The following is a 26,252-nucleotide window of genomic DNA, read 5'->3' as shown; positions in this document are numbered from 1 at the left end:
TAAAATTTATATTTTTAATATCTCTATTTGACTTGTAGGATAGGAGAAAAATAGTTTTTAAGTATACTGTGTGAATGGAGAACATGGAGAAAGGTGCATGTATATCAGTTTCCCAAAGTTATGTAGATACATGTTAAGCTAAGTTTATTCTATCATTTCTTAAATATTTTTGGACTTTATATTATCTCAGAGGAGTAACAAATCCCATTTGCTACTGCAGAAGATAAAACACTAAATACATCCTGTGTCAACTCAACACAATTGAATAATCCTTTTTGTGTAACACAAATGTTCAGAAACTTTGACAATTATATCACTTTATTCATTTTCCTCTGTGTTTGGCATCATATAGGTGCAACCCAAGCTAGCTCTTCTGTTTTCTGATGGGAGTTTAAAAGATTTCATCAGAATTGTGTAGTGGGAATGTTGATTGTGTATGTCCCAGGCATTGTATAAGTATTTTATATGTTTTATCTCATTTTATTCCTTACAACAGTTTATGAGGTCAGTATTATCATTCTCATTTTACACATGTGGAAATGAAGCTAATTGGAAGCTAAATGAAGATAATCAGTGGATTATCCAAGTCACACAGCAAGAAAGTGGCAAAATCAGAATTTTACCCAGGCCAATCTATCCTCAAAACTCCTACTGCTTTTAGTTCTTGTTTAAGATCAATGAATTGTCTGTATGTAATATGTGACTTTCTGAAACTCTACAATCCTATATGCATGGCGATTAGGGCAGTGAGTGTAACCAGATAGGTCACACAGGTGTGTCCACGGAGGGCTTTTGTACCAAGGAAGAGACTTTGGAAATGGACAAAGAATCCTAATGATCAAATAAGCCTCAATGAAATAGACTAAAAAATGAAATATCAGGCCAGCACCAAGTATTTGGTTTTTGTAGGGTTTTTTTTTTTTTTCCGTGTAAATACATTTAGAATTTTCAAAACTTTAGGAAAATAGTCAATGACGTCAAGATGCATTCTCGGACTGGGGGATATTTTTCTGGCCATGGAATTACTACCATGGATTCAAATAAAGGTAGATTTTCCTGTTATAAGCGTGATATTTGTCCACTAGAAAAAGTTTAAAACTTGTAGAAAATATAAAATACGTTTTCTGATTGTCCCAGTTCCTAAAGACCACTGTTCATATTTTGGTTATTTCATAAATTTTAAAATTAAAGAATTATTTAGAGATTAACTGGACTAATTTTTAAGATGAGAAAACTGAGGGTTGAGAATGCTTAAGTGCCTTACCAAGGGATACTAATGATTAAAAACAGTTATCACTTTGATCACGATGAGGCACTTTTGTTGGAATTACTCCCTGTAAATGACTCAAGTCATTTGTTTCATCTGTAGACTTCACATGCAAATGATTAACTATCCCTGAGAATAACACTTGAAATGGCTTGCTTCACACTACATTAATTCATATTTTAAAAATTCTTAGTTAAGTTTTAATTAGTGCCATGACTCATAACAAAGAAACTACATTAAGCAAAGTCTAATGTGAGTCTTCTTTCCTTATGCAACTATGAGTGATTGGAGTAAGTGGATTTGGTTAAGCAAGATCAGGTTTGGGGGTGGAAGTAAGCTTATCAAAGAATAGAAGGTGATTGCCTTGGTACCGTGGGCAATTTGGTTTACTTAGTCCTTGGGGCTGCAGCAGACGCTTCCATCAATGCCCAAGGATCTTTTGGACTGGAATCTGAACAGATGGTGCCTGAGAGCTCCTCTCTCTTGTTTCTCCTTCCCTGACCAACTTCTCCTTCTTCCATCTTTCTCAACTCTCTTTTCTTGGAACCTCCATAAGTTAGAATACAGAAATAACCGCTGCGATATTGTCAGGTTGAAACACGTTCCCGATTGATTGGTGGTCTCTTGCACTGGACACAGTTGCACAGCTTCTTTTTGCCTGTGGACCCAATGTCAGCTGCATCCTCCTAATCTCACTTTTCAGTTTATTTTGGAAACAAAGATTGGAAGAAGATTTTGCTCTTTGTTTTCATTTCCATTATTTAGCTGATATTTTTCACTCATTTTTTTTTTACTCATAATTGATTCCTTATCTAAGGATTAAAAAGTAATTTCCTCAGTTCTACTCATAGTCTTGCATCATTGTAAAGGTTTTACTACTGATTTTTTTTTAAAAGGCAGAGATAGATGAATAAAAATAGGGATTTTTACAAACTGTGCAACCATGGGTAAATTACTTAACGTTGAGTCAAGAGGGATCAGTGTTCTCACCTGAATCACAGGAGTAATAATACCACCTGACTCACTGGGTTGTTGTGGGGATGGAATGAAGGGCATTATGTAAAGCAATTAGCACCTTGCTAGAAGTAGTAAGTGCTCAATAGAAGGTAGCTATTATTATAATTGCTTTATATTAGATTCTGATTCAGTAGGTCGGTGTGGAGGCTGAGAACCAGTACCTTAGGTGATTCTGAAGCAACCCATTTCTGCTCCAGGTTTTATTCCCTATCTTTTTTAATATTAATAAAGTAAAAAAGATTTGTAGACTCAAATATGATAGTGGTTATGCTTTTCATATCCATTGATTTGGAAACACATAATGGCAAAGTTGCCCTGAATGTATTAATGCTTTGAAATAAGTTTATATCTTTTAGTTCAGTATAATAGTTATGCTTGAGGCCGGGCATGGTGGCTCACGCCTGTAATCCCAGCACTTTGGGAGGCCGAGGCGGGCGGATCACGAGGTCAGGAGATTGAGACCATCCTGGCTAACACAGTGAAACCCCGTCTCTACTAAAAATACAAAAAAAAGAATTAGCCAGGCGTGGTGGCGGGCCCCTGTAGTCCCAGCTACTCGGGAGGCTGAGGCAGGAGAATGGCGTGAACAGGAGATCACGCCACTGCACTCCAGCCTGGGCGACAGAGCGAGACTCGAAAAAAAAAAAACACAAAAATTGTTATGCTTGAAAATAGTAGTAGGTATATGTCATGGATATTGTATATTTAGCCCAAAGACAATGCCCATTTGGTATTTAAAATCTATTTTCATAATGTATCGAGAGATTCCTTTTGGGCCCTATGCTTGCCAGGTCAGAAGTCAGACTACTTCATTCCCAAAGAATTCTGTGGAACATGACAGATCCTTTGCAAAAAAAAAAAAAAAAGAAAAGAAAAAAAATTATTTGGTATAAAGTTAATATTTATATTATTATATTAGAAATAAGAAATGAAAACATATGTCCACAGAGAAATTGGTACTTGAATGTTTACAGCAGCTTTATTCATAAGGGCCCCAAATTTGAAAGAACACAAATGTCCATTAACTGGTGAATAAGTAAACAAATTGTGCTACAAGCATTTAGTGGACACTACTCAGTAATAAAAAGAAATAAATTATTGAGACAATACAGATATATCTCAAAGACATTTACTAGGTAAAAGAAGTAAACACAAGCCATAAAAAGGAATGAAATAATGTCTTTTGCAGCAACTTCAATGAAGCACGAGGCCATTATCCTAAGTGAAGTAACACAGGAGTGGAAAAACCAAAAAGTGTATGTTCTCACTTATAAGTGGGAAATAAGCTATGAGTATGCAAAGGCATAGAGTGACATAATGGACTTTGGGGATTCAGAAGGGTGAGAGTGGTGGGGGTAGGAATAAAAAAGCTACACATTAGGTACAATGTACACTACTCAGGTGACAGATGCAATAAAACCTCACAATTCACCACTATATAATTCATCCATGTAAAAAAACCATGTGTACCCCAAAAGCTACTGAAATAAAAATTAAAAAAGGAAGTAAACACAAAATCTTGCATACTATATAATTCCATTTATATAACATGCTGAAAAAAAGAACAATAGAGAAATAATCAGATCAGTGGTTTTCAGGGGTGGAGTTGGGTAAGGGGATTCACTACACAGAAACCCAAGGAAAACTTTTGGAGTGATCAAACTATTACACTTGTTTTTGGTGATGGTTACATGACTGTACACATTTCTTAAACCTCATTGTACTGTACAATTAAAGATGTGAATTTTACTGTATGTAAATTATATCTCAGTAAACCTGACTAAAAAAACTAAACTGAAAAATCCAACTAAAGCAAATGAAAAAAATTCTGAGTGGCCATATCCCTATGTAAAGATATATTTTATTTGTAAAATATAAAATGTCTATAAATATATAAAATATATAGATTTAAAATCTGTATTAAATATTACACATTTAATATATTTATATAGTAAACACAATTATGTAAATTATATAAATATAATTTAATATATATTAAATATATAAAAATCTACATATTTTATATATAAGCTATATAATATATTAAACATATCTATATGTTTTTTAGTTAGATTTCTTCATTCTATGATTTCAATATCAATCTATATTGATACATATATATCAAATTCATTCATTTTTAATTGCTATATGGTATTATATTGCATTTACATGCTATTAATATATAATGTATAGTATTTAAGTTATCACAATTTATTCAGCTACTTCCTTATAGACAGATATTTGGACCGTACCTAAATTTTCCCATTACAATACCATAGCGAAGAGCCAAGTTTGTATCTTTTTGTGCATATATGCAAGCATTTCTCTAAGGTTATAAACCTAAAAGTAAATTCTTGAGCCAAAAGTATGTGCATCTTCAACTTTAGTATTGACAATTTACTGTTCAAATTTGTTGACCTATAGTATTTTCCTTTTTCTTTCTTTGGAGAGGAAGTCTCACTTACTCTGTTGCCCAGGCTGGACTGCAGTGGTGTGATCTTGGCTCACTGCAACCTCTGCCTCCGGGTTTCAGGCTGTTCTTCTGCTTCAGCCTCCCTGGTAGCTGGAATTACAGGCATATGCCACCATGCCAGGCTAATTTTTGTATTTTTAGTAGAGACAGGGTTTCATCACGTTGGCCAATCTGGTCTTGAACTCCTGACCTCGAGTAATCCACCCCCACCGGCCTTCCAAAGTGCTGGGATTACAGGTGTGAGCCACTGTGCCCCTCCAACCCATAGTATTTTCTATTTGGGGCATTTTCTCTTCAATTTTTTCCGTTTCTTTTCTTTTTATGCTGTTTCCTAAAGTCATTGATTCTCAACCCAAAGGATTTTGAAGTATACAATGCCTAGGTCCCACTCCTGTGATTCTGACTTAGTTGATCAAAAATCTAGTGCACAGCGGCTGGGCGCGGTGGCTCAAGCCTGTAATCCCAGCACTTTGGGAGGCCGAGACGGGCGGATCATGAGGTCAGGAGATTGAGACCATCCGGGCTAACACGGTGAAACCCCGTCTCTACTAAAAAAAAAAATACAAAAAATTAGCCGGGCGTGGTGGCGGGCGCCTGTAGTCCCAGCTACTCGGGAGGCAGAGGCAGGAGAATGGCGTGAACCCGGGAGGCAGAGCTTGCAGTGAGCTGAGATCCGGCCACTGTACTCCAGCCTGGGTGACAGAGCGAGACTCCGTCTCAAAAAAAAAAAAAAAAAAAAAAAAATCTAGTGCACAGCTGGGTTTGAGAACCACTGCACTGGTTCATCTTATCCAAACCCATGGCCTTCAATACCATGAATACACCATGGGTCTCAAACATTCACCTCTTGCCCATATTGCTCTTCTGAACTTCCGTCTCCTATATCCATACTCTCTGATGTCAAATTTAACACGTCCAAGGCTGAATTCTTGAACCACATCCCCTCCCACTCCCCCAGGAATCCTCTGCTTCTCCCCTAGTGTTCACAAACTCAGTAGAGCAACTGCATCCTTGCTGGCTCAGGACAGAAAACCCTGGAGTCATCTTTACTCCTTTATTTCTTTTACTTCCCACAACCACTCCAATGGCAAATTCTGTGGGCTACATTTTGGAAATATATCCAGAATTACACCAATTTTTTTTTTTATCACCTCCACTGCCTACTCTTATTGAAGGCATGGTATTTGATTTATTAATATACTATTAATAGATAATATGTGACATTTTGTATATCACAATTTATTTAACTACTTCCTCATAGACAGATAACTGGGTTGTTTCTAAATTTTCCTTGTTACAATACTAGAATGAACAGCTAAGTTCATACCTTTTTGTACATATATGCAAGTATTTCTCTGGGGTCCATCTACCTGGATATTGCAGTATATATTACTTTGGTCTCCTTTTAGCAATCTTTGCCCCTCTGTTATGATTTATTTCCTGCAGAGCAGCTGGAGGGAACCTTTACAAATCTGTATTAAATAATATCCATCCTCTGCTCAAAGTCCTGCAAGATCTTTCAGATAAGATCTGTACGTTCAGGGTGGTATGGCTGTAAACCCTGCTAGACCTTTCAGTCAAATCTGGGTAAAAGCCAATCCTTTACCATTGGCTACAAAGCCTTTTATGACCATAAGACCCTGCTATTCCTGTCTCTTTCTCTCCTCCCATTCTTCATTGTGCTTACTTTTCTCCAGATCCTTTGGCTTTATTGTTCTTCTTCAAATGCTTCAAGTATGTCCCTGCCTTGGGACCTCTGTATTTGTTTTCCATTACCTAGAAGCCCAATTCTTCATCAGCATGGCTGGCTTCTGCATATTTTTCTTATCTTTACATAAATATTGTATTCTACAGCATCCTTTCTGAACCATTCTGTAAAAAATAGTGTCCTACCATCATTCTCTGTGTACTTTTATCTCCTTTATTCTTCCTGAGAACATTTATCACACATGAGCTATTATCTAATTATTTGTTTATTGTCTGCCTCTGTCTGCCTGGAATATATGCTACATGGGAACAAAATATGTGTGTTTAGATCATTGCTATATCCCAGCTCTTTAAAGCTTGATATATTGTATGCATATATGTATGCAGGTATGTATTTTTCATAAACATTTATTATATATTTACTGTTCATACATGTAATCCTCACATCAACTCATTTTGTGCTCACAGTAGCTCTTGGAAGTATAATACTATTATCTTGATTTACAAATGAGAAAATAGAGGGTCAGAAAGACTAAGTGACTTGACCAAGGTCAAAGAACCAACTGAAAGAGGAGCCAGGATTTGAAATGTAGTCTGTGCTCTTGACCATTACACGGTACTCCTTCTCATTGTAGGTGTGTCGAATGAATAAAACAATGATGGAGGACAGATTTAAATGACAATGAAAATAGGCATAGTTTATTAGATGTTTTTAAAGTCCAAGTCCTCATTTAAAGCCATGACTTTTTATTACACAAGTAAACAGTCATGTGCTAATTTACATGACTTCACTGCAAAGATTAGGATGCAATTTATTACCATTAATAAATTTATTGCCCTGTTTTAATATTCAGACAAGTTGTGAAACTTATACAGAACACTCCCAAGTCTTTTCCTTTCCAAGTAATAAAAGCACTTAGCATTTAGGAACTTCCAAGAATACTGAAAAATGAGAAATTCCAAGTAGAATCTGAAATAACAGAAACAGTGGCAGCAGGGCTATTTTAGTGGCCCAGGTGGTTGTGTTTTAGTCCCAACCTTCAACATTTGAAAAAAGCACTTGTTACAGGACGAAAATAAGAAGCATATGTTACACATAACAGGGTCTGTTTTTCACCTTGATTCAGGGAACAGACTGCTCTAAGAAATTCTTCTGGGAACTACACAATTCAGTTCTATTTTATAAACTTACAAAATAATTTATTTCTTAAAAGCGTGGTAACTTGAGGTTATAAAAGAAAAACAAGGCCCTGTGAGTCTACAGTGAGTCAGGAAACCTTTTATTCCGATTGAATCGGAGTTATGTGTATTTGTGCAAAAGCAATTTTTGTTCTAGTTAATTTGCCTTCTGTTCCTCTTTTTTCATTGTGGAAATAAGGTAAGGCACAGAATGGAGCACGGATTTTGTTCATGAGAACTGTGAGTTCAAATTCTGTTATTTACACACTGAGTGATGCCAAGCAACTTGCTCTCCCTTGCTAGGTCTCAATTTCTTTAAAATAGTGATGATGTTGCCTACCCTGTAGGGTTACTGTGAAGATTATAGTCTCTGTTTAAATGATAAATATGAAATCTTAACAAATGTTTGTTCTTATGTCTCATTTTCCTATTAAATGGATCTAATAACATTAGTTTTGTTGTGTGTCTCGGCCATGGGAAGCAATGTTATGTCATTTTGTCCATCTTTCCATTCATTTTCATATACTATATATGTCACAGTAATGATTAGGTTAGGTCGAAAGTAACAAAACATGGAGAGTAGTGGCTTAAAAAGGAAAAATGATTCCAGAGGTAAGTTGGTCAGGGCAGGCATGCTGGTTCCATGGAATCAAAGGCTGAAGTTCCTTCTGCCAAATATGGCTTCAATTCCCAGGGTCACTTCCTGGGGCATTTTACCTGCATTGGTGGGGCTCTGCTTACAAAAACCATATTCCAGGAAAGAGGAAAGGCAGTGAAGATTAAAAGAAGGAGTCCTCTCCCTTTTAAGGCAATTTGCTGGAAATGCCACACAACATGGTTACTTTGATGTAATATTTAGGAAACTGGTTAATATGCTTCATAAAAAGAGCTCAAAATACAGTGCCACCTAGGTAGGACTCTGCTCCATGAAGTAATCCAAAAACCTAAGCTAGTAAGGTGGTTCTAGCAACATGATGGTTACAAGGTTACTTACTGCTGCTGTTGCCAATTGCCACTTTCAGTCAATAAAAAGGAAAGGAAGGAATAGGAACAAAGCAAAATTTTTAGGAGGCTGATCTATCAATATAATCTTATAATTAGCAATAATATATGTAGTCATATTGTTAGCAATCTTTGCTCCACGTATCAGTGGCCAGAACTTAGTCATTCAACTTCTCCCGACTTCTGTGGAGGCTAGGAAATGTTTTCTTTTGGTTGGGTGACAAAGTAACTAAACAATTGGAGTACTTTGGGGACAGTGAATATTGAGAGGAAACTGGCAATCTCTTTCACATTATGTGGTTAAACGACTGGATACTAACACTTTCTTTACCAGCATCTCAAGTAGTTAAGGGCTGGGTTTGTCAAACTGTGAATCACTATAATCAGTTAATTATATCCAAGGTAAAATGACTCATGTGATAAAACTCATGACTCTTTATGATAGTGAAAGTCTGTCAATAATATCTGAAAATAAATTGATTTTTATATTATGGTTTTGATAGAAACTAAAACTACTGGTACTAAGTTAATTGACATTTTAATTGCCATGTCCATGATTACTTGTCATTTCTTACCTTCACCTCCCTGGTGAATTTGTCAATATTGATTATTTTCTCCTCTGGAAACATTCTACTCCTTCAGTTTCTGAAACATTAAAATTCAATTTGCTCTTCTGCACCCTCTGAGTTGCTCCTTCTTAGCAATTGCACCTCTTCTGCTTCTGCTTATGTTCCTGAACCTTCTGTCACGAGAGCTCACTTCCTCTCAGTGTGTTCTCCATGCACAGTCTTACTTATTCCCATGGCTTCTGCTGCTACCTGCTGCAGAAGACAACACCCAGATCTACTTCTCCAACACAAGCTTTCCTTCTTAAGCTGTTATGCATGTATGCAGACACCTACTGAAGAATTCCCTGTCTTTAATTTTTTAAAACTTAAAAATCATGAAATATAAAAATGCCAGAAAAGTGCACAAAGCATAAGTGCACAGTGTAATGAACAATAAAAATGGAACATCTATGGAAACATATCCAAAAGATAAGAGTGTTACTGGCCCTGTTGAAGACTCCAGACTATTCCTTACTAACTATACCACCATTCCTTGCTCCTAGAAGTAACCGTTGTTATAGTGTGGGTGGTAATAATACCTCTTTTACTTTTAAAATTTTGTTTTACAACCTAAGTATGTATGTCTAAAAATATAATCTTGTCTGTATTAAAACGCTACATAAATAGAATTATGCTGTATTTACTCTTTTAAAGCCATTGGTAATGTGTTTATTGGTAAACACATTTATATTTAGAATGTTAATCTTCAGCATGTTAAAACATTTTTTTGTTATAAGGGAATCCTCTTTATCCTCAATAATGTATTTATCTTGCTTTTAACAAAGTTATTACATTATTTCAGTTACTATTAGAATGAGATATTTTCCCCACTCTTTTGTTCTTATATTTTGGATGTCTCTTATAAACAACACATAGTATAATTTAAATCGAGGCTCTCAATATTTGACTCTTACCTGGAGTATTTAGTACATTTATATTTAATGTAATTGCTGATATGTTTGGTTTCAAATCTACTGTTTTACTTTGCATTTTCTATTTATTTCATTTGATTGATACTTGTTTTTCTTTTCTTGCCTTCTGTTGGTTTAAGTTGGTGCTATGGTTTGAACATTTGTGTCTGCCCAAAATTCATATGTTGAATTCCTAACCCCCAAGGTGATAGAATTAAGAGGCAGGACCCTTGAGAAGTGACTAGATCATGATAGTGGAGCCCACATGATTGGGATTATGCTCTTATAGAAGAGACCAAAGAGAGCTAGCTAGCCCCTTCGACCATGTGACACAGCAAGAAGGTGCCATCTATGAGGAAGAGAACCCTCACTGGACACTGAATCTGCTAGAACCTGGATCTCAGATTTTCGAGCCTCCAGAACTGGGAGAAATATATTTTTGTTTGTTTATAAGCCACCAAGTTTATGGTATTTTGTAATAGCAGTCCAAAAGGACTAAGACAGTTGGTTTTTGGTTTCTAAAAATTATCCTATTTTTTTAGTCCCTCTGCTGGTTTGAAGTTTATTCTTGCCTTTACATGCTTGGTAAATACCTTCTCATCATTAAAGGCATAACCTGTGTCTGTCTTCTACATCCTGTCCCTTCCCCTTTACTAACTAAGCAGAGCTGTTCACCAGTTCCATTGTTCTACAAGATACCTTGCATAAACATCTTTAGCACTTATTACCCTGCAAACCCAATGTGACATACCTGTCTTTTTCCTTTATTAGATGGAGACATAGTTAATAACAGACAAAATGTCTAATTCATTTTTGTCAGTCTCTTAATACAGTCTTTGTGGAATAACAAACATTATTAAATGTTTGTTAATAGCAGTTGAGAGTACTTTTAAAAAATCTTTATTGAGGCACAAATGATGAAAAAATTGTATATATTTAAGGTTCACAACTTGGTGTTTTAATATACACTTATGCTGTGGAATGATTACCACTGTTAAGCTAAATTAATGTGTCTGCCACCTCAGAGTTACTTTTTCTTTTTTTTTTTTGAGGTGAGAACATTTAAGATCCTACTAAATTTCGAGTGTACAATATAGTAATATTAAATACAGTCACAGTACTGCACATTATATCCCCAGGACTTATCCATCTTGCATACTGAAACTTTGTGCCTTTTGACCACAATCTTCCTAGTCCCTGCCAATCACCATTGCACTCTCTGCTTCTAGGAGTTTGACATTTTTAGATTCCACGTATGAGTGAGATCATGCCATATTTACCTTTCTGTGCCTGGTGTATTTCACTTAGCATAATGTCCTCCAGGCTCATCTATGTTGTTGTGAATGACAGAATTTCCTTCTTTTGTAGGGATGAATAATATTTTATTATTATATTACATTATAATAATATTTTATATATAATAACATGTATAAGGTGTATACACACACATTATATATACACAATACACACACACACACATTTTATTTCTTCATTTATCAATTGAAAGACACTTATATTGATCCCACATCTTGGCTATTGTGAATAATGCTATGATGAATATGGGAGTATAGCTATCTCTTCAACATACTGATTTCATTTCCTGTGGATGTGTACCCAGAGGTAGAATTTCTAGGTTATATGGTCGTTTTATTTTAATGTTATTTAAAAATTATTATTATTATTATTTTGAGAGGGAGTCTCACTCTGTCGCCCAGGCTGGAGTGCAGTGGCACAATCTCAGCTCACTACAACCTCTGCCTCCTGGGTTCAAGTAATTCTGCCTCAGGCTCCCGAGTGGCTGGGATTACAGGTGTGCACCACTATCCCCAGCTAATTTTTGTATTTTTAGTAGAGATGAGGTTTCATCATGTTGGCCAGGCTGGTCTCGAACTCCTGACCTCAGGTGATCTGCCTGCCTCGGCCTCCCAAAGTGCTGGGATTATAGGCATGAGCCACCACTCCAGTTCTAATTTTTTTTTTTTTTTTTTTTTAAAGATAGGGTGTTGCCATGTTGCCCAGGCTGGTATCAATTCTTTTAATTCATAACCACAAGATATCTTTCCATTTGTTTATGTCTTCTTCAATTTCTTTTATTGGTGTTTTATGGTTTTCAATGTACAGAAATTTCACCTAACTTTAACTTTACTGAATTCATTTATTAGTTCTAATAGTTTTCATACAGTCTTTAGGGTTTTCTGTATGTAAAATTATGCATTAAAAGAAAAACATGAGGCCAGGTGTGCTGTCTCATGCCTGTAATCCCAGTACTTTGGGAGGTTGAGGCAGGTGGATCACTTGAGGTCAGGAGTTAGAGACCAGTCTGGGCAACCTGGTGAAACCTCCCTCATCTCTAGTAAAAGTACAAAAATTAGCTGGGCATGGTGATGCATGTGTGTATTCCCAGCTACTCAGGAGGTTGCAGTGAGCCAAGATTGTACCATTGCACTCCAGCCTAGGCAACAGAATGACTCTATCTCAAAATAAAAGAAAAAAAAAAAGAAAAAGAAAAACTTGAGACATAATAAAATTTAACAATATTTATTTGGCAAAGAACAGTTCATGAAATGGGAAGCACCAAAACTGAAAGGAGGTCATGGGCCTTGCTCTAGAAGTGTGAGCAGTGAGCTTTTATTGGTTGAACATGAAAACAAAGAAACTATTTGATTGACCACAGCTAGGTATATACCTTATTTGGATATGGTTTAATTGGAGACTCCAAATTATATAACCAATCAGCTACTTGGCTATTTATTGGCTGAAACTTGATTCAAAATTAGTCAGTTACAAGGAATGCCTCTAAGTTAAATTTTGGATTGCTTGCATAAAGGTGCCAGGTACAGAAACAATTCCAGGCTAACGGCCTCGGGCTTATTTTGCTTTAACACATGTCATCTGCAAACAGAGACAGTTCTACTTTTTCTTTTCTTAGTTAAATGACTTTTATTTCTGTCTCCTGCCTCATTGCTCTGTCTAGGACTTCCAGTGCTATATTGGACAGATGTGGTGAGAGTGGGCATCCGTATCTTGTTTCTGATCTTAGAGAAAAAGCTTGTAGGTTTTCACCATTATGCATGATATTATCTGTGGGCTTGTCATTTATGGCCTTTATTATGTTGAGGTACATTCCTTCTATACCTAATTTTTAAGTGTTTCTTATCATGAAATGATGTTAGATTTTATTTTTAAAAACTTGCTTTTTCTGCCTCTGTTGAGATGATCATATAACTTTTCTCCTTCATTTCATTAATATGGTTTTATCACATTTATTGGCAAATGTAATAAATTCTTATGGAGAACTATCTTTGCATCCCAGGGATAAATCCCACTTGATCATGGTATATGTGTGATTGAAATAAATTTGTTAGCATTTTCTTGAAGATTTTTGCATTTCAGTTATCAGGAATATTGGCCTGTAATATTTCATTTTTCTTATAGTGTTCTTGTTTGCCCTTGGTATCAACATAATGCTGGCCTTATAAAATGAGTTTGGAAATGTTCCCCCTTCTCCAATTTTTGGAGCAGTTTGAGAAATATTGGCGTTAATTCATTTTTAATGTTCGGTAGAATTCACCAGTGAAACCACTGGGTCCTGGACTTTTCTTTGCTGGGAGGTTTTTGATTACTTATTTAATCTCCTTAGATAATATCAGTCTGTTTACATTTTCTATTCCTTCATGATTCAGTCTTGGCAGGTTGTATGTTTGTAAGAATATATGCATTTCTTTTAGGTTAACCAAGTTGCTGGCATATAATTGTTCATATATTGGTCAATTTTGTTTATCTTTAAAAAAAACTTAGTTTCATTGTTCTTTTGTATTGTTTTTCTAGCCTCTATTTCATTTATTTCTGTTGTGATCTTTATTTCCTTTCTTCTGCTATCTTTGGGCTTAGTTCCTTGTGGTGTAATCTTATGCTTTTATTTGAAATCATAGTATTGGGGTAGGCCTAGTGAAGGGATCTGTGGCAAAATCAAGCGCTCACTTTACTCTTTTTCCCCTATAAGAAGGGGGACTTTCTCCAAGCTGTGCTGTGTGGGCTTGTGGGAGGGGTGACATGGGTAATGTGAAACAGTTTTTTCTATCCTCTTCAATACATCTTTCCTTATTTCTCTGCTCCATCCAAGTGCTATAAACTCTCTCCTGGATTTCTTAGCTCTTCTGAAGGTATTTTTGTGCATGGGTGGTTTTTCTTTTTTAATTTTTAATTTTTGTGAGTACATAGTAGGTGTATGTATTTTGAATGGTTTTTCTTTTTCTTTTCTTTTTTTTTTTTTTTGAGATGGAGTCTTGCTCTGTCACTTAGGTTGGAGTGCAGTGGCAAGATCTCAGCTCACTGCAAATTCCACCTCCCAGGTTCAAGTGATTCTACTGCTTCAGCCTCCAGAGTAGCTGGGATTACAGGTAGGCACCACCATGGCTGGCTAAGTTTTGTATTTTTAGTGGAGATGGGGTTTCACCATGTTGGCCAGGCTGGTCTCAAATTTCTGACCTCAAGTGATCTCCTGCCTCAGCCTCCTGAAGTGCTGGGATTACAGGCGTGAGCCACCACACCTGGCCTTGAATGGTTTTCCAAATTGATGTTTCGTGAGGGGATAAACGGAAACTCCTATTCTGCCATCTTGCTAACATCAGTGCCAGTTGAAAGTACTTATATCAAAATCCCAGTTCTACCTAAAGTGCACTTTTTTTGTATATAAGAGAGTATTAGTCTGTTCTCATGCTGCTAATAAAGACATACCTGAGAATGGGTAATTTATAAAGAAAAGAGGTTTAATAGACTCATAGTTCAGCATGACTGGGACGACCTCAAAAAACTTACAATGATTTTTGTAAGGCGGAAGGGGAAGCAAACACGTTCTTCTTCACATGGTGGCAGCAAGGAGAAGTGCCCAGAAAAAGGGGGAAACCCCCTTATAATACCATCAGATTTCCTGAGAACTCACTGCCATGAGAATAACAGCATGGGGGTAACCGTTTCCATGATTCAATTACCTCCCTCTGGGTCCCTCCCATGACATGTGGGGATTATGGGAACTACAATTCAAGATGAGATTTGGGCAGGGACACAGTCAAACCGTATCAAGGAGGTACACCTCTGAAATTGTTAATATTTGATCTTACAGCTAAAATTAATGAGCTCTTTCCCTTTTAATAATCTTTCTTCCATTAAATTAGATGTAGTTATTTATTACCGTGATATACTCGCCAAATATCTGACTAAACAGTTCTCAAATTTTAGCATCATCTAGAAGTACTGGGAAGAGTTTGTTAAAAATGTAGATTCCTGGGACCCATCTCAAATTTCCTCTCCTCCCTTCTTCACCTACTAAAATTATCCAATCCTTGGAGTCTAGTTCACAAACCACATTCTCTGTAAATACAATTTTACACAGAATTATTTCTCCCTACTCCTGTAAGCCTCACTCTTAAAGGCTCACACTGAATTCTTGAGGTTGGTACATGTTCTGTTCCACACTTCCCTCCCTTTCCCACCTGGATTCCTGCTGTTGGCTTTTTTTTGTTTGTTTTGTTTTAGTGCTGCTCCGTTTGCTCATTTTCTACAGGGGCTTTGCCAAATGGAAGTTCTGGCTAGCATTTTGCCTTCTGGAACCTAATCTATTTTTCTCTTCTTTTCAGTTTCCAGTGCTGATGCCATTTCTCTCTTTTATTTTTCCTTACAGCTAAATGTGGTATAGTAAAGTAAAAAATGAACTTAGGAAAAGCAAGTTTAGTTTAAAATCTCAGTTCCACCACTACTACCCCTATGCCCTTGGGTAGTCATTTCATCTCTCTGGGTTTCATTTCCTTCCTCTGTCAAACAGGTCAAAAAGAGTGTTATGAAGTTTTATTGTAGTGCATGAAAGATACACAGAAGGCATTCAACAAGTGTTATTTCATTTAAAATAATGTTGATTTCCTGAAGAGGTTAGGTAATGGGTACAAAAAGTACATTTTGATAGAAAGAATAAGTTCTAGTGTTCGATAGTGTAGTAGCGTGACAATGCTTATCAGTAATTTATTATGTATTTCAAAATATCTAGAAAAGATTTGGAATGTTCTCAATACAAGGGAATGATAAATGTTTGAGTTGATGGATATCCTAAATACCCTTTTTTGGTGATTACACATTGTATCACATGTACTCCATAAATATGTAAAATTATTATGTATCAGTAAAACATAAACAGATAAATAAGTGCAGAGTTGATGTCTTATTCATCTTTGTGACTTCTCAAATTTTTTTAGTGTTTTGTGCATAGGATATACCAATAAATTTTGTTAAATTTAATTAAATGGAATGAACCAACTAATTCTAAGTAATTAGAAATAATTTGAAACCCTGTTTCAAAACTCAGGAGAGATTTTAAGCCACACATTTAATTTACTCTTTTAATAATGCTGCTTCTCCTAACAGGAGGTAGCTTGAAACATTTTGAAATGGACAATTAACTATGGCACTTGCATTTAGAGAAGTTTAATGCAATGTACTATTTCAGGTTGATATTTTCTTTATAATATTTAGAAAGAGGAGCTTTACGTTTTTGTAAATTTGATAGCTTTTTATTGACTAAAGTCAAATAATTTATCTTGATTTTTTCTACTTATTTGATTAATAATAATAAAAATAAAATAAGCCTTACTATTTAAGTCACTGCAGTTGAGCAGAACAAATGACATCACAGGCTAGGTTCAGGTTTCTCCTGACTCATTACAATAATGTCTTCAACATTTGGTTTAGCTTTGTCTTTTCTACCCCTAGGGATGTGCAGTTTCATGATAACATAATTTAGAAATGCATTGAAGATAATTTGTACTATAATCTGTAACAATAGGGTTCACCATTATTTTACTGAGTTATTCAATTATATTCCGAAGATTCAGTAACTGCTATCATTAAAACTTAATTATTCAAGTAACTATTCGGGTATCAAGCAGTCTAAGGATAATCTGTGCCTTCGATCTAATTATATATATTTCCTTAGAATTATTCTCTGTTTTGTAATTAAAAATTTTTATTTATTCTAAAATATTTTACTAATTAGGAATCTGAGTAACAGAAATGAAGCCTGGTTTAGAATGCACAAGAATGTGATTTAGGGCTAACACAGACGTGCTGATCACAAAGACCTCTAGAGATCATCCAGCCTTTCCTTCACCTTTTTATTATATTCAGGTTCTCAACAGATTGGATCATGTTTCACCTATGTCAGCAGATTTTCTTTACTCAGTCTATCAATTCAAATTCTAATTTTTTCCTGAAACACCCTCACAGACATACCCAGAAATAATGTTTTACCACCTATCTAGGCATTCCTTAGCCTAGTCAAGTTGACACATAAAATTAACCATTACACATTTATAGTTAAAGGTGGCCATGCTAAAAGTTTTGCTAATGTAACATATTTGGGAGTAACCTCTTCTCCTTATTCTTTTTCCTTCCTAAAACTCTGGAGGTACAGCAGTTGTTTTGAGACCATGGAGACTGAATATACTATAGAGATGAAGAGCAGGACAACTAAAGGAACTGGGTACCTGATGGCGTTATTTAGATACAGAATCCAGCCTGGATTGCACATTCCCAGGTTTTTGCTATGTGAGTAAATAAGAATTAACCACTACATTAGATTTTCCTGTATTCACTAACAGCTACACTCAACATATCTCTAACTTACGTTATCCTATGTCTCTCACCTTTCTTCTTACTTCTCACCTTCTCTCATATCCATGAGTGGTGCTACCATTAGTCCAGGATCTCAAACCAGAATTACAGAGTGAAATTCAATTCTTCCATCTCCTTCATGACCCTGTCCTCCTAATACCTCTTTAACATTGCATCAGTCCATCTACTTCTCTTTATGCTGCTGCCATATGTTAGTACAGGATTTGCCTAGATTATTGTAGAAAACTTTTTTTTTTTTAGACGGAGTTTCGCTCTTCTTGCCCAGGCTGGAGTGCAATGGCAGCTATCTCAGCTCACCGCAACCTCTGCCTCCCGGGTTCAAGCAATTCTCCTGTCTCAGCCTCCTGAGTCGCTGGGATTACAGGCATGCGCCACCATGCCTGGCTAATTTTGTATTTTTAGTAGAGACAGGGTTTCCCCATGTTGGTCAGGCTGGCCTCGAACTCCCAGCCTCAGGTGATCTGCCTGCCTCGGCCTCCCAAAGTGCTGGGATTACAGGTGTGAGCCACTGCACCCGGCCCGTAGCAAACATTTAAAACTGATCTCCACGTATTTAGTCTTGCTCTACTTTAGGACATTCTCAATACTGCAGTAAAAGTTATTCTAAAATGCAAATCTCATTTTGCCAGGGATGCTGCTAAATATCCTACAGTGCACAGAATAGCCCCCAATGACCAAGAATTATCCAGTCCAAAATGTCAGTAAACCTGCGGTTAAGAAATCCTGTTCCAGAATATCATGTTTTTTGGTTAAGTCTTCTGTTAGGCTTAAGTGATCTTCTCTTACCTCAACATACAAATTATTGTAGTGTATTTTATTGGTCTGTTTGTCTCACCCCTAGTGAGGTCAGAGTTCACATCTTATTCATTGTCGACTCCTCATTACTTAGCATAGAACCTGGCACAATGAAGGTAACTATCAGTATTTTTTGAATTACATTACAATTGAGCATGTGTATCATTAACTCAGAGAAGACCCCCTCTTGGCTTACTCCAATCCCTTGAGAGCTCAACTCTTCTTCTTATACTATTTGAGAAGAAGAGGCTTATGTACAATTGTTAGGATTCAGAGATTTTGGAATGAGGGGAAAACAAATTTAAAATTCTTTTTTTTTTTTTTTTTTTTAATGAGATGTAGTCTCGTTCTGTTGCCCAGGCTGGAGTGCAGTGGCATATGAGCTCACTGCAGCCTCTGCCCCCCCGGTTCAAGCAATTCTCCTGCCTCAGCCTCCCAAGTAGCTGGAACTACAGGCACACACTGCCACACCCGGCTAATTTTTGTATTTTTAGTAGAGACGGAGTTTCACCATGTTGGCCAGGATGGTCTTGAACTCCTGACCTCATGATCTGCCCTCCTCGGCCTCCTGAAGTGCTGGGATTACAAGTGTGAGCCACTGTGCCCAGTCTAAAACTCTTTCTTTTATGTGGACTGTTTTTTGAATTGCTTCTTTCTCTGAATCCCCAAGTAGCTGATATCACCAGAAGGCTTTGGGAGAGGTAGAGCATCTGACTTGGCAGGGATTCTCTATTTCTCTACTAGGGACAAGGTGGAATCCAAGGGGAAGGATGTGGGATGGGCTATTAGACTGACTGTGCTCTAGTCTCTAAGAAAACACTCTTCTTCAGGTTGATCATTCCTTTGTTGGAGTGGAAGACCTTGATGGCTAAAGGTAGGATGTAGGCTAGGAGAAAGGAACATAGGCTAGGAGGAAGGGGGCCAATTTCTAGTATAGACCTTAGATATATTGGCAGGGGAGTCCTTAAAGCATATACACTGCTCAGGCCTCACCAAGTGTATTAGTTTACTAGGACTATTGTGAAAACATACCACAGGCTGGGTGGTTTAAAACAACAGGAGCTTATTCTTTCACTGATTTGGAGGCCATAAGTCTGAACTCAAGATGTCGGCAAGGTGGGTTCCTTCTAGAGTCTCTGAGGGAGAATCTGTTCCCTGCCTCTCTCCTTGCTTCTGCAGGTTGCTGGCAATTATTGTGTTAATAGTTTGTAGCTTCATCTCTGCAATATCTGCCTTTGTTGTCACATGGCCTTCTTCCTTGTGTGTCTCTGTGTCTGTCTTCTTCTTATAAAAACATTAAGTGACTGAACTTAGCCCTAGTATCCTACTCATTCCCTATCCCAGTATAACCTCATTGTAATTAATTATATCTGCAAAGACCTTATTTCCAAATAAGGTCATGAACGAAGCCCCAGGTGGACATGAATTTTGGGGGAGACTATTCAATCCACATAAGCGTGGGAGTCTCCTAAGGAGTTTCTAGTCAAAGCCCTGTACAATGAAGTATATATTTTTGCAGAGTCTTCACACTACAAATATCTCACAAGTTTACTGTGGGACAAGTGGTAGATCCAGATTTTAGAAATGCCTTTTTTTCTGGCTACACTCATTGTAACAAATACATCTAACCTTGGTTGTGGCTCTTCAAATTTTGTAGGTGGAGCCTAATTTATTTAACATATGTGGTAACCTATTTAAATTTTTTCAGCTGACCAAAGTAAACGGTTACATGGCAGAACACCATCTTACCAGAAGATTGGAGTAAGCTTGTTGATAACTCATTATATATCAGTGGTGATAACATATTGAGTCAAAAGAATCAGCCAGATAATATAAGAGGAGGCCCAGTACTTTATTCTTAAAACTCAAAATGCACATTTCTTCTCTATAACATTTAAAGATTCTATCAACCCAATGCAAATTCTTTTTCTCTCCACCATAATCAAAAACATATCAAGCACTTAAAGGGGCTATCTTTTCAAAATTGTGATTTAAAAAACTCAGAAAATCAGAATTGCTAGTTTTGTGATAGCATTTCCTAAAGGAAGATGGACAAGGAGGGTGTTGCAACCAGAGTTTTAGCAGGAGGCATTACATTACAGTAAGCTGCATCACGGGTGTCATTTGTGGTGATTTGAAACCATAGAAACAAATCAAAGCTACGGCCCATGTTTGCTTTGAGCTAAGATTGCAGGCGCATGAACTGTTCACACTTCCAAAAATGGTAAGAATTTTCACCAGCCCAAAATAGATTCAGGTACATTTGTCCTGTCTCAATGCATTTGTGAGCGCTTAATAATGTTGACAGTTATGCAATCATCTCTCTGGTCCCCTGACATCGTTGAAAAAGTGGCTTCAGTTGTTTTTCATGATAATTCAAGTGGGGGGTGAGAATACGTTGAGAAGAAGTAAGATTGCAAAGCTAAACGGTAGAATGACCATTAGCACTATGACTGTAAAACAAAATCCACTGTAAAATGGCACAGGAAAGCGCTCATGCCTCTTTGTTGGCATATAGAGGGTATATACAGTTTAGAGTGCTTAAAAGAGAGATGGAAAGTAGCCATCTTTGACACACTAGCCAAGAAAATAAAAATATTGAATTCCTATTAGATACAATACCACTTGAGTAGAAATGAGAACGATAATTGAATGTATGCTGGGCATTTCTAAAAACTTACCATTAAGGAGCAGGACCTATTTTATTTCTGTTGAGAATTAGTCTGGAAAACATAAAACTATTGGGCATAAAAATTTAGGGAAACTTCTTCTGTTTGAAATTATATATGAAAAAAATCCATACAAAATACAGCCAAACAGAATTGGTTTTGAATATGTTGAAAATTAATTTTTTCTTTTTTAAAATAAAGGACAGAAATGTTTTAGAATAGTGATTAAACTTCAGATTTCTGCAGCTGTCTCTACATTTGTATATTAGAAACTAGATATGTTCAAATGATTCTCCTCCATTCTTCTACTAACAGCCATAGATTGACAGACAAAGGGTCACATCTCAAATGTGTTTCTTTTGACATTTACAGTTTCTTATAATTGTTTTCAATGTGAATGTCTTTCTTTCTCCAACTGGTGTTTTCTACTAACGTTGATTTTTATTTTCCTGTTCTTTTTTTTTTGCTTGACCTTCTAATGTGTTCAGTCGCATTTTCCATGTCACACTAGGGTCCATCTGATGCCATTTTTTCTATCTCAGATAACTGTTTTCTTCAATCTTTCGAACTGCGGCTACTCTTCTTTCTAGATTCCTGAAAACCTGCTTTCTCCATTAGATTTGTAGTAATGATTTATAACTTGCTTTTCTGTTTTCCAGCATGCCTATCTAGCTTTCTCCATTAGATTTGTAGTAATGATTTTATAACTTGCTTTTCTGTTTTCCAGCATGCCTATCTAATGTCACAACAGCAAGAAAATATAGTACAAAGAAACAGAATGCTGACCAAACTCAAATTTTTTCAGTTTTCAGTTTTAATTATTTGTTTCTTTTTTTTTTTTTTTTTTTGAGACGGAGTCTCACTCTGTCGGCCAGGCTGGAGTGCAGTGGCGTGATCTCCGCTCACTGCAACCTCAGCCTCCCGTGTTCAAATAATTCTCTGTCTTAGCCTCCCGAGTAGCCTCCTTGGAGGATTACAGGTGCCCGCCACCACGCCCAGCTTTTTTTTTTTTTTTTTTTGTAATTTTAGTAGAGACGGGGTTTCACCATCTTGGCCAGGCTGGTCTTGAGCTCCTGACCTTGTGATCCACTCGCCTACGCCTCCCAAAGTGCTGGTATTACAGGTGTGAGCCACTGCTTCCAGCCTCAAATTGGTTTAATTTCTAAGTACTCCACATTGCTCTAGAATTGATAAGCTGGCTGGACACCAAACTGGTATTAATAAATAGTTTTCCTTCTATCGCTACCAGGGTCATCACTTTTATTGAGTATTAATTTTACTGATTATTAATTAATTATTAATTGACTTGTAACTTCACTGCCGTAGAAAGAAGACTAGTGACAAAGACGGAACAGTGAGAAAAGCACCACGTCAGAACTCTATGAATCTCTCCTTACTAATTTTGCTGAAGTACCCATCCCTTTACCATACCACCTATTTTTAAGGAAATGGTGGCTCCATCCCCAACTCAGGCAAATGTATTCTGATTATTTTAAACCACTTACCTTAGTTCCATGGTATCCTTTTCAGGCCAAAGAGATATAAGGAGGGGTTGGATGAAGGCTTCTGGAAAAATTTCTCCACTTTTAAGTAGGTAACACTGAAAAGTCAGACTTTTTCAACTTCTCCACTTCAGTCTGTCTGGATGTGACAGCTGGAAATGCTACCAGCTGAGGAAGAAGCCAAAACGTGGAGAAGAACAGAATCAAGAGAATTGCGAAGAAGCTGAGTTGGAATCCTGACAAACCACGCTGGAGCTGTCCTATCTCCGTTGTTTTAGGCACTTTGAGTCAGGGCTTTCTGGTACTTACCGTCAAAGGCATCTAAATGACAGTCTCCAAAATTCACCATAGCATTGTGTAGGAGGCAAAATACCCTGATTTACTCAACCTCGAGAAATCCCTTTGTTACTTTGTTACCCTTTGGCTTAAAACACTTCCCAGAATTTTTTTTTTTTGGAAAAAAAAATCCCTGCAGAAAAATTAGTCCAGTGCTACACTGAGAAAGTTACTAATCACCATTTCAATTTGATTATAATTATTATAACTTCTGACTGCAAAATAGTTTAAAGTTTGCGAATTGCTGTGTGTCATTTAACTCTATTAACAGTCCTGTGAGATAGAGGAAAAGATGAAGATGTGAAAAATGGAGCACAGAAAGATTACAGTATTTGACCAACACCATGAATCTAGAAAGTGTCGTAGTGAGGACTTAAGTCTAAGTCCTCTGATCTAGTGCTCTTTCCATCAAATCACAGCTAGAGGTTGGAGCAAACCTATGAGTTATGATGAAGGAAATGTTTGCAAAAGAGAAGTAGGAAGGCAGCTCCAGACCACTTGCAAGGAAACTGGGATCTGCTCTGGGTTGTGTCATTCACTGGCTGTGAAAACTTAGCTGAGTCATTTTTATTTCTCTGAGCCACAATTTCTAGGAACTACACTAAACAATCTATTATGTGCTTCCCGATTCTATCATCCTATTGAGAGGTGACAGGGTGCTAGCAGCCCTCGCTCTCGGCGCCTCCTCGGCCTCAGCGTCCACTCTGGCGGCGCTTGAACAGCCCTTCAGCCCGCCACCGCACCGTGGAAGCCCCTCTCTGGGCTGGCTGAGGCCAGAGCCACCTCCCTCTGCTTGCGGGGAGGTGTGGAGGCAGAGGCGCGAGTGGCAACCACGGCTGAGAAGCGGGCTCGCGCGCCAGTGCAAGTTCCGGCGGCGCTGGCGTGGGGCGCGGAGGCCCAGCACATGGACCGGCTGGCTGGCGCCGCTGGCCGGGGGCAGTGAGGGGCTTAGCACCCGGGCCAGCAGTTGCGGAAGTTGCACCGGGTCCCCTAGCAGTGCCCGCCCCCGGCGCTGCATTCAAATTCTCTCCAGGCCTTAGCTGCTTCCCTGAGGGGCAGGGCTCGGGACATGCAGCCCGCCATGTCTGAGCTCCCCTGCTGCGTTGGGCTCCCGCTGGGCCTGAGCCTCCCCAACGGCGCCGCCCCGTGCTCCCTGCCGCCCAGTCCCATCAACAGCCCAACGGCTTAGAAGTGCAGGCGCCACTCGGGACTGGGGTGCAGCTCCGCCGGAAACCCCTCTGCACGATTTACCGGCTGAAGCCAGCTGGGCTCCTGAACCGGATGGGGACTTGGAGAACTTTTATATCTAGCTGGAGGATTATATATGCACCAATCAGCACTCTGTGTCTAGCTCAGGGTTTGTGAATACACCAATTGGTACTCTGTATCTAGCTAACTAGCACTCTGTTACTCTGTGTCTAGCTCAAGGATTGTAAACGCACCAATCAGCACTCTGTCAAAACGGACCAATCAGCTCTCTGTAAAATAGACCAATCAGCTCTCTGTAAAATGGACCAATCCGCAGGATGTGGGTGGGGGCCAGATAAGGGAATAAAAGCTGGCAGCCCGAGCTAGTCAGCGGCAATCAGTTACAATCTCGTTCTGTACGGTGGTAGGTGTTGTTCTTTAGCTTTTTGCTGCTGCTCACTGTTTTGGGTCCATGCTGCATTTATGAGCTGTCACACTTCCCACGAAGGTCTGCAGCCTCACTGCTGAAGCAAGTAAGCCCACGAAGCCACTGGGAAAAATGAACAAGTCCAGATGCGCTGCCTTTAAGAGCTGTAATACCAGGAAGGTCTGCAGGTTCACTCCTGACAGTGAGACCACGAACCCACCAGAAGGAAGAAGTTCCAAACACAGCTGAACGTCTGAAGGAACAAAGTCCGGACACACCATCTTTAAGAACTGTAACACCGTGAGGGTTGGTGGCTTCATTCTTGAAGTCAGTGAGACCAACAACCCAGCAATTCCGGACGCACTATGGCTCTGCAACTGAGAATGCTTATGCAAATAAGGTACAAATCATGTATTATATAAACTATGAGGCTTCTCTGGTGACTACCAGAGCAACACACTGTGCATGTTCTGCTGGGGTTCTATTTTAGTTTCCACATTCATGCCTCGTGAACACCTGTGAAAATGTTAGCAGTTAACAGATGGGTTGAATATCAACTTAAACTAGCTTTATAACCCAAGTCATGGGCTTCTCATTTGCCGATTAATTTTACTCTGGAGCTGCAAAAATTCGTTGATGAGCTAATTTTGTCACTGTGATTCTTAGAACACATTTAAACGGGCATCAAAAGGCAGTCTTACAGAGTCTTCAAGATGCTTATTTATTATACACTTGAATGGCAAGTTTTCACAAGTAATTGTTCTATGACTGATTACCCTTCACTGTTTTAACAAAGCATGTGATACTTATTACCTCAACAAGCTTAGGTTTGCAAATTTAGCACTAGAGAAACTATTTTCTCCTAAGCAATTTGTCAGTAGTTTTCAGACAATTGCCGTCAGGGAAACCATGTGCTTTGGCTGCAGTTTTGCAGTCCAAAAGCTTGTCTTCACACAGACAAATTATTAAGTCAATGTAGCACAGCAGGACTTAAATCTCTGAACTAAAAACTAGACTATGTTAGAAAGCAAGGGATGATACTACCAGAGAAATCGTAAAGTATAAGATAATGCTTTATGAAGAGTTTTAAGCACTGGCTGACTAGAAATATTAGAATTTATGGCTACATAAAGAAAATAACTAAAAGGTTATGGGAAAAAGATTGGAGAAAGTCTAGTTGAGTGTGAAATATAGTGGTTTTTGCCTTTATTCTTAGAAAAACAGATGCTGGAAATTGAGTCCTCAGAGGAATGAATGAAGTGCAAAGGTGGTGATATAAAACTGTGTGTTAGGTCTTTTTCTAAGTGACCCAACTTACACTAGTCAATTAAAATAGAATCTATTGGCTCATATAAATGGGATGTCCAAAGAGCAGGCTGAACTCCTGACTGTAACCAGGCACTTAAATGACTTCATCTTTCAGCTCTGCTTCTTGGTGGATATTGGCTTCCTTCTGTGGGTAAGCTCTTGACACACACTGGAAAAGGTGGC

At 37.8% G+C, this 26,252-nt stretch overlaps 1 long non-coding RNA gene across 1 annotated transcript in view; it reads right to left on the bottom strand.

Annotated features, from left to right (window-relative positions):
- Positions 1-25,058, bottom strand: part of LOC144340799 (uncharacterized) — a 33,172-nt gene extending 8,114 nt beyond the window's left edge. Inside the window, exon 1 of the long non-coding RNA XR_013417157.1 lies at positions 22,814-25,058. This is a non-coding gene — a long non-coding RNA (uncharacterized LOC144340799). The remainder of the gene's footprint in view (positions 1-22,813) is intronic.
- Positions 25,059-26,252: the final 1,194 nt, after the last annotated feature.

This window comes from Macaca mulatta, chromosome 1 (assembly GCF_049350105.2).
Source record: "Macaca mulatta isolate MMU2019108-1 chromosome 1, T2T-MMU8v2.0, whole genome shotgun sequence".
Lineage (NCBI taxonomy): Eukaryota > Metazoa > Chordata > Mammalia > Primates > Cercopithecidae > Macaca > Macaca mulatta.
This window is presented reverse-complemented; position numbering and strand designations above follow the sequence as displayed.